Source organism: Macaca nemestrina, chromosome 7 (genome assembly GCF_043159975.1).
Source record: "Macaca nemestrina isolate mMacNem1 chromosome 7, mMacNem.hap1, whole genome shotgun sequence".
NCBI classification, from domain to species: Eukaryota; Metazoa; Chordata; class Mammalia; order Primates; family Cercopithecidae; genus Macaca; species Macaca nemestrina.
Window position 1 is genome coordinate 132,516,323 of NC_092131.1, and position 8,170 is coordinate 132,524,492.

General features: G+C 54.6%; 1 protein-coding gene across 2 annotated transcripts in view; it reads right to left on the minus strand.

Annotated features, from left to right (window-relative positions):
* LOC105487821 (progestin and adipoQ receptor family member 5) overlaps nt 1-3,228 on the minus strand; it is a 102,520-nt gene extending 99,292 nt beyond the window's left edge. For both annotated transcript variants that reach the window (XM_071101133.1, XM_071101134.1), the window contains exon 1: nt 3,100-3,228. The gene's annotated coding sequence lies outside the window, so the exon portion shown is untranslated. The remainder of the gene's footprint in view (nt 1-3,099) is intronic.
* Nucleotides 3,229-8,170: the final 4,942 nt, after the last annotated feature.

Genomic DNA, 8,170 nt, shown 5'->3' on the forward strand with positions numbered 1-8,170 from the left:
GGCCTGTCCTCAAAGGCAAGCACCTGGATCTGCTGAGGAGTCCAGGAGTCACAAAGGGTTCCTGGCAGGGCCCCAAAAGTCCTGACTGAGGGGAGGATTTCTTCAAAGCAAGGTGGGCGGCATCCTCAGGGCACTGCCAGGGACTCTTCCACATCCCTCACTCTACCGTGGCCTTCGATGAACAAGACACTGGCCACCTCCAACTACAGGGGCTCTCAGACCCTTCCTTCCCTCCTACTGATCCTCCTCTGCATGGTAGGGTCTCCCCTCCCCTTACATGGGGAGGGAGGGAGAGGAATTTGAAAGTTCTGGCTGGGCATGGTGGATCACACCTGTAATCCCAGCACTTTGGGAGGTAGAGGCAGACAGATCACTTGCACTCAGGAGTTCGAGAACAACCTGGGCAACATAGTGAGACCCCACCTCTACAAAAAATACAAAAATTAGCTGGGCATGAGGGTACATGCTTATAGTCCCAGCTACTAAGGAGGCTGAGGTGAGGAGGATAGCTCGAGCCCAGGAGGTGGAGGTTGCAGTGAGCAGAGATCATGCTACCGCATTCCAGCCTGGGCGACAGACCCTGTCTTGAATATATATATCTGACCAACCCAGAGTTGGTCAGTTCCGTTTCCTGGAGGAAGTCGCTGAGAAACTGACTGAGGCTCAAGCCTGCGCACAAACCTAGCATCCTCACCACCCCTGAGAGCTGTCCCTGTACTCATGCATGGCCCTGCCCAGTTTCCTGCCACCATTCTTGGCTCCTAACACTGGGCTAAAAAAAAACACACACACACACACAAAAAAAAAACTCCCCCCATTTCTTATGAATTCACAATTTTTCTCTTCCTGTAGGGATTATTTTTGAAAATATGTCTCGCAAACCTTCTGTGTATTCAGGATGAGTAAGGGATACCAAGATGCTGAGAAAGGACTTACCGCCAACCGGGGAGGCCGGGCTAACACACATGAGAAAATAGCAATCCGCACTTACAGTTTGCTTTGCAGCCCACAGAGTCCTTTGGAACCACTTACTATGTCCTAAAACCACGCAAAGCCTGTTGTTCTCATTTTACAGATGAGGAAATTGAGACCCAGAAAAGCACCTTCTCTTCCCCCAATAGTAGCTGCCCCATGGAGTGGTGAGGAGAGAGAGGAGACAATGAAGATTAATGTTTCCAAATAATTCCATTCCAATTCTTACCCCTGGAGGGATGCGTAAGAATTCTACATAAAGGGACAAAGTTGCTCTGCCTCCAATCTAGGGTAGGGCCAAGCTGGGCATGGAACCCACCAGCCCTGGCCTCTCCTTGGCAGGACCAGGGTAAAGCAAAAGGCCCCTGTCTGTCTGGAAAAGCACATGGGGGCGGGACGAGGTGGCTTACACCTGTAATCCCAACACTTTGGGAGGCCAACTTGGGTGGATCATCTGAGGTCAGGAGTTCGAGACCAACCTGGCCAACATGGTGAAACCCTGCCTCTACTAAAAATACAAAAATTAGCCAGGCGTGGTAGAGAATTGCTTGAACCTGGGAGGCGGAGGTGGCAATGAGCCAAGATCTCACCCTTGCACTCCAACCTGGGTGATAGAGAGACTCAGTCTCAAAAAAGAAAAAAAAAACCAAAAACAAAGAAAAGCACATAAGATTAAGGATATTCTCTTGGTGTAAAGGAAAAATATTGCCCCACGTGGGTAAGGGTGCCAAGGGATCTCAGTGGTGGGGCTGGACACCTTTCTGATCCAACTTTTCAGAGTGCCCTTTCTGCTTGCCAAGGGCAGAGGTAAGGCAGTTGGAAAAGAAGCTTTGCTGTTGCAGACTAATCATTCCATTCTCACAGAGTACCTTCCTGTGTGCCAGGTACTATGGCTATGGCAGGGAACAAAGCAGGTCCCTGCCCTCCTGGAGTTCTGGGAGCTTAGCAAGGCTCTGGCTGGCTCTTGGAGGACTTTCCTGACTGGAGTTTGTGCCTGCTCGGAGGTGCCCTCTCCCCTGAACCTCTTTCACAGGAAGAACCTAGCGGGGTGGGGAGTAGGGGGAAAGAAACCAACCTCTGCTGAGTCAAGGGCACTGCAAGAATGCAGAAGCAACCATCCCGCTCTGGAAGGATGTGGTGGGAAATCCGCCACTCAGTGGTGGAGAAAAGTCCACCAGTTTCTCCAGCAAATGGCTGAGTCTCGTTGGGCCTCCTTGTCTTCTCATCTGCCCCTGTGCTAATATCTACTTGCCATTGGTTTGTTAGGTTCAAATGAAATCAGGGATATGTCCCTGTTGGCTGCTAGTTCTTCTCAGATCCCCTGACCTCTCCCCATCTCTTTTCTATGGCTCTGCGTGGGAAGGGGCAGTTGTCACCCCCAACTCCCACTAAGCTGAGCCCTCCTCCCAACCTAAGCGGGAGGAAGCCGGTTCTGTTCACGGATGAGAGTTACCGGGTTCCTGAATTCTTGCTCCACTGGTGCTGGGGTCCACCCCCTCTCCTGGGCTTATCCGACTGGGACTTGGGAAGTGCCAGGGGAGCCAAGAGATGTCCAGCTGGGGGCTGTGGCCAGGGGGTAGGCCAATGACAGAGCACGGGGAACTCCCTGTAGCTGGGCACCCACTTCAACAGGGGCCCCCGCAGGCAGAGGGCCGCCCCTCACCCACACGGTCCTGCTAAGCCCAGGCTCGCATCTGGGCTCAGGAGGCGGGAAGCACAGGTGTAAAGAAATCGCCAACTGTGCAGCCTCAATCCAAGGGTTTTATTGAAGTGGGGGTGGCAGGAGGGGGGCGGTGGAGGAAGGGTAAGCGGCGCAAACGCCCTGGAGACTGAGAGAAAAGGTGCTAGAAGGCAACAGTCCCCCTCACCGGCCTCGATTGCAGCAGAGAGCCTTCTGCACGGCGGCGGCCGCCCCACCTTCACACCGGCCCCGCGTGCGGTGAAAGTGGCCGCGCCGCTCGGCCGCCAGATCAGCGCCGCCCCGGCACAAACTTTCCCAGACCCGCCCTTGGAGTGGCCACCCGGGCTCCACGGGCGCAGGGCGGCTGGGGCGGCCGCGGAGGGCGGGTGCGCGTGGACCAGGAGGTGAGGAGGCGGCGCGCGGCGGGGAGTCCCGCCCCCGATTACCTGGGTTCCGAGGGTCTCGGGAGTCCAGTGGACAGGGCGCGGGGACAGCACAAGCAGGCCGGAGACCGGTCACTTCTCGCGGGCTGCGGCGACCCCGGACTCTCGGGCCCTGCACCTGGCCCTGCGGGTCGCCGCGCCTACCCATGCCGGTCCCCGCCCGTCCCCTCCCGCACGGGGCGGGGCGGGCCCGGGGGAGGAGCCGAGGGCCGTGGGCACCACTCCCTGAGCCAGGCCTGCGCCTCATCACGTGTCACCGACCCTGGGCTCTGTGACCTCCAAAGACTCGCCACCGCACTCCACAGTTTGAGGTGCAACCCAAGCCAGGAGCCCAGGGGAGTCTCTCACACCCCATTCTCCTAGGGCTCATGTACCCCAGGCCCACCTCCACCCCAGGAGCCGAAGGCCGACAGGGACCCTGGAGAGCCTCCCTGATGGGAGAATTGCGGAGCTTGCCCCTCGGAAAAGTGCATGGGGTGGAGCACAGGGAAGGAGGAATAAACAACTGGCTATCCGCAGCCCCACGGCAGTGTCCCCTTGGCCGGTGGGAGAGGCTTCTGGCCGCTCTGAATCCTTGAAATGCGTTCCACCACTGTCTCTTGGAGTGCTCAGGGGGGTGGACCCTTTGCCAGCCCTCACTTTTTCTCCAAGGATCCTGTCCCAGGTCACAGGCTCCTAGACTGGAAGGTGCTGGGCCTGGACCTCTGCCACTCAGTGGACACAGCGATAAGAGATGAATGGACACAGAGGACAAAGAAGAAACATTTGGCTTCGTGGAACCAGACTCTGTGTCCTCCCAGGTGCTGAAGGAACAGGTTGCAGCTGCCTGGTACCCCCACCCGGGCCCTGCTAGAGAAAGGCTGGAACATCCACCTCTGCAGACTGGTCCCCCACCAGGCTCCTTCCTCCCACCCTTCAGCCCCAGGCTCTCTGAGCTCCTGCTCCTCCCTGCCTTGCCTTGTTTGCCGAGGGCGCAGACAGTGGAGAGAGCACAGGACTGGGAGTCCGGAGACCTGGGCTCTAGTCTACTCTGTGACTTGCGTCAAGTCTCTGGCCCTTTGTGGGCCTAAGTTGCCCCGTTTGCAGTGAATAGGTTGCAGTCAGTTATCTCCGGCCGTTTTTATGGATCCTGAACCGTGGTCTTGGGCACCCTGCTTTATTAGGCTTTTTGGTGGTTGTGCATCTTGTAAGGGTGTGTGTGCGTGCGCGCATGCGCTTGTCCTCTCAGACCTGAGTTCTTAAAGGGAAAGAGACTGGGGCCTACACAGAGGCAGGCATGTATTTTCCGCAGACCAGAGTTTGACAAGAATGACTGGACACCAGGAGAGTGCAGCCCAGTCCCAGCTCTGTGCTGAATTCAGAGCAGCCTTGGACAAGTCCCTCAGCATCTACAAAATGGAGATTAATAATACCTGTTTTGCCTTTCCAAGGCTAGTCGGGGGACTCAATGAGATATTAGAAATGAAGCTTTTTGAAGGGGAATAGCACAGGGATATGTACTTTTGATGCCACCTTTTGATGCCTGGGCCAGTGATGGGTTTGGGGTAAGAATAGGGTGTGAAGAGTTCTCTGGGGGCAAAGGCTGGCACTGGCCTGACTGCCCACCCTGCCGAAGCTGCAGCATGCACAGCACAGGCAGGCACCCCACCACCAGCAGAGCAGCCAAGGTGAGCAGAGATGCCTGGTGCCCCACCTGGACTCCTGTAGGCATCTGTGTGTGCACCTTGAAGAAACTAAAGAGGGAAGGCACAGAGGCTCCCAACCTAAATGGAGGTGGTCAGTGGATTACCAGCGAATCGATCTGCACGTCTTGGCCAAAAACACTCTCCTCTGCTCTTAGGGAGCTTAAAGTCTGACTGAATGATTGAACCTGAACCCTTTGGAGAACAATGTGGAGCCAGGAAAGGGAATTGTGGATGGTAAGCACACAGGATGATCAGAGGAGGGGGAAGGGCAGGGAGGGGGAGGGGAGGGGGTACTTAGACCACATGGAGATGCATTTAGAGAGCATTGTGTTCAACACTCCTATTTCTTTTTTTTTTTTTTTTTTTTTTTGGAGACGGAGTCTCGCTCCGTAGCCCAGGCTGGAGTGCAGTGGCCGGATCTCAGCTCACTGCAAGCTCCGCCTCCCGGGTTTACGCCATTCTCCTGCCTCAGCCTCCCGAGTAGCTGGGACTACAGGTGCCTGCCACCTCGCCCGGCTAGATTTTTTGTATTTTTTTTTAGTAGAGACGGGGTTTCACCATGTTAGCCAGGATGGTCTCGATCTCCTGACCTCGTGATCCGCCTGACTCGGCCTCCCAAAGTGCTGGGATTACAGGCTTGAGCCACCGCGCCCGGCCAACACTCCTATTTCATAGTGATGAAACGGAGGCCCAGAGAGAGAAAGTGACCTGCCCAAGGTCACACAGTCACAGGAAGTTAGTAGCAGAGCTGGAACTTGGACCCAGGACTTCAGGAATCTATGCTGGATTTGGACCTCCTGTGCAGCCGAGGGAGACCTGAAGTCTGGGAAGGACTGGGATACGTACCCGTGGGCAAGAAGAAGGAGGGAGGCAAAGTGCAGAGGTGGGAACCTTGTACAGCAAGGGAAAGGAGCTGGAATCACAGGCAGGATCTGGAAAGAGGGAGCTGCCCAGACCTGGAAAGCCAGGCGGAGCTCTGCAGACCACAGAGGGTTTCGAGCTGACACCAGTTGGGAAGATACAGGCGTGGGAGAGGCACACGCCCAAATGACCCAGTGAGACAGCAGGTGACATGACAGCAAGGCAGCAAGGAGACAGGGAAGAGCAGCTCCAGGAGTCAGGCAACCTAATCAAATGGCCTTGAGCAAGTTGTCTCTCTTCTCTGGCCCTCAGTTTCTTTTTCCGTGGAGTGGGAGATAATCATCTTTTTTTTCCTTTCAGGGTTATTGTGGTGACCACAGAATGCATTTGGAAGTGCTCTGTAAACTGCAGAGTGCTGAGTAAATTTAATATTTGGAGTTGTGTTTTATTTTCCAAAGGCCTCAGTAAACGTTCGTGGAACTGACTGACATTGGATTGAGCACTGTCTCCTCATGGCAATGGGCGGAGGGACCAAAAACAGAGGGGGCAGGGATTGGGGGCAGCCAGAGGGAGTCCTGGTGAGGGTGTGAAGGAAGGAGAGCTCCAGTCTTAAACGTCAGTCTCCCTCTGACATCTTTACAACATAACTCAAAAAGCCTTTTGCGGGGGAAACAGTCCTACCCCAATCCATGTGACTCAAAATGCCTCGTCTCTCCCTTTGCCTGTGTGTTCAAGGGGCGCCATATCAGACATCACTTTTCTATGTGTTCTTCACCCATCCCCACTGGCCGTCTACTCCTCAGGCGCTCACCAGCTCCTCCCAGGTGGGCCCAGATGTCGTATTTGTTTACAAGGCCTTGTTGGATAGCCGAAACGGTACTACGGAAACCATCGCCCTCAGCTACTATGGTAAGACTCAGGTCCCTCACATGTGTTCTCAGCCCCCTGGCACCCAACCCTACCCCAATCCATAAGTCCGCTCCCTCCTCCCATCTCCTCGGCAATGGAGTCACCAGGGCAGGGCTTACTGTCCCACTTGGCAGAGGAGAAAACGGAGGCTGGGAGAAGTGCTGGCACCTGCCCGGCCGCGCGAAACCTAGAACAGCCTCACCCACACCATCAGAGTTGCCCTGCTGATAAGGCCATTATCTCATCAGGGCTGGAAGTATTTGCCTCATTTGACAGAGGAGGAAATGGGCACTAAGGGCGAGGACATGCTTTATGGGAACTTTATGCTGAGCTTTCTTTTCTGCCACTGCATCCAGATAAGGGGTCCATGTTGCCAGTGGTTTCCCAGTGCTGCTCTGACAAATTATCATGCACAGCACCTTAAAACAACACCTGTTTACTCTCCCACGGTCCTGGAGGCTAGAAGTCCCAAGTCGGGGCATTAGCAGAGTTGTGCTCCCTCTGAAGCTTCCATGGCTCCCTCTGACTGCTGCCCATCCCTGCCCCCTGCGTTTATGGTCCCTCTGCCCACATCTGTGAAGAGACACAGTGCCCAAACCAACACCGGTCAGTTCCACAAACGTTTACTGAGGCCTTTGGAAAATAAAACACAACTCCAAATACTGAATTTGCTTATCACCCTGCAGTTTACAAAGCCACTTCCAAATGCATTCTGTGGTCATCACAATAACCCTGAGAGGGAGAATCCTTCCTTGTCTCTTCCAGCTCCTGGTTCCCAGCATCCCTGGGCTTGTGGCAGCATCACACAATCTTGCCTGTCTTCACATGCCGTCTCTGAGTGTCTGTGTCCCCTCGTCTCTGTAGGACAGCAGTCACTGGAGTCAGGATGAGCTCATCTCAAGATCCTTAGCTTAAGTGCATCTGCAAAGACCCTTTTTCCAAATAAGATCACAGTCATGGGTAGAGGAAGTTAGGATGTGGACATACATTTTGGGGATACTGTTCAATCCACATCTGTGTCTTTCCCCCAGTGGCAGCACAAAGGGGTCCAGCAAGGTCAGTTTCCTCCTTTTGTCCTTCCCTCAACTTCTCACCGTGTCAGACAGAGTCTCCTATAGCATCTTCTATCTGGTCATGTTATGGAGGAGAAAGGAGGCTAAAGCCATATAGGGTCCTTGCTGGGGGCATTGAGTTGGGGGACTTACCTCCCTCTAACTCCCTTTCCTACCACCTCACAGTCTGGCCATGGCTTTTTTTTTTTTTTTTTTTTTTTCCTGTCACCCAGCCTGGAGTGCAATGGCACTATCTTGGTTCACTGCAACCTCCGCCTCCCAGGTTCAAGCAGTTCTCCTGCCTCAGCCTCCTGAGTAACTGGGACTCAGGTACCACCACGCCTGGCTGATTTTTGTATTTTTAGTAGAGATGAGATATCACCATGTTGGTCAGGCTGGTCTCAAACTTCTGACCTCATGTGATCCACCCGCCTCAGCCTCCCATGTGCTGGGATTACAGGCATGAGCCACCATGCCCAGCCTGGTTATGCCTTTCAAAAGGACCCTTGATGCCCCTTCCTCTAACATCTTCCCATCATGGGGTCCCTATGGAAAGACACCCTTTCT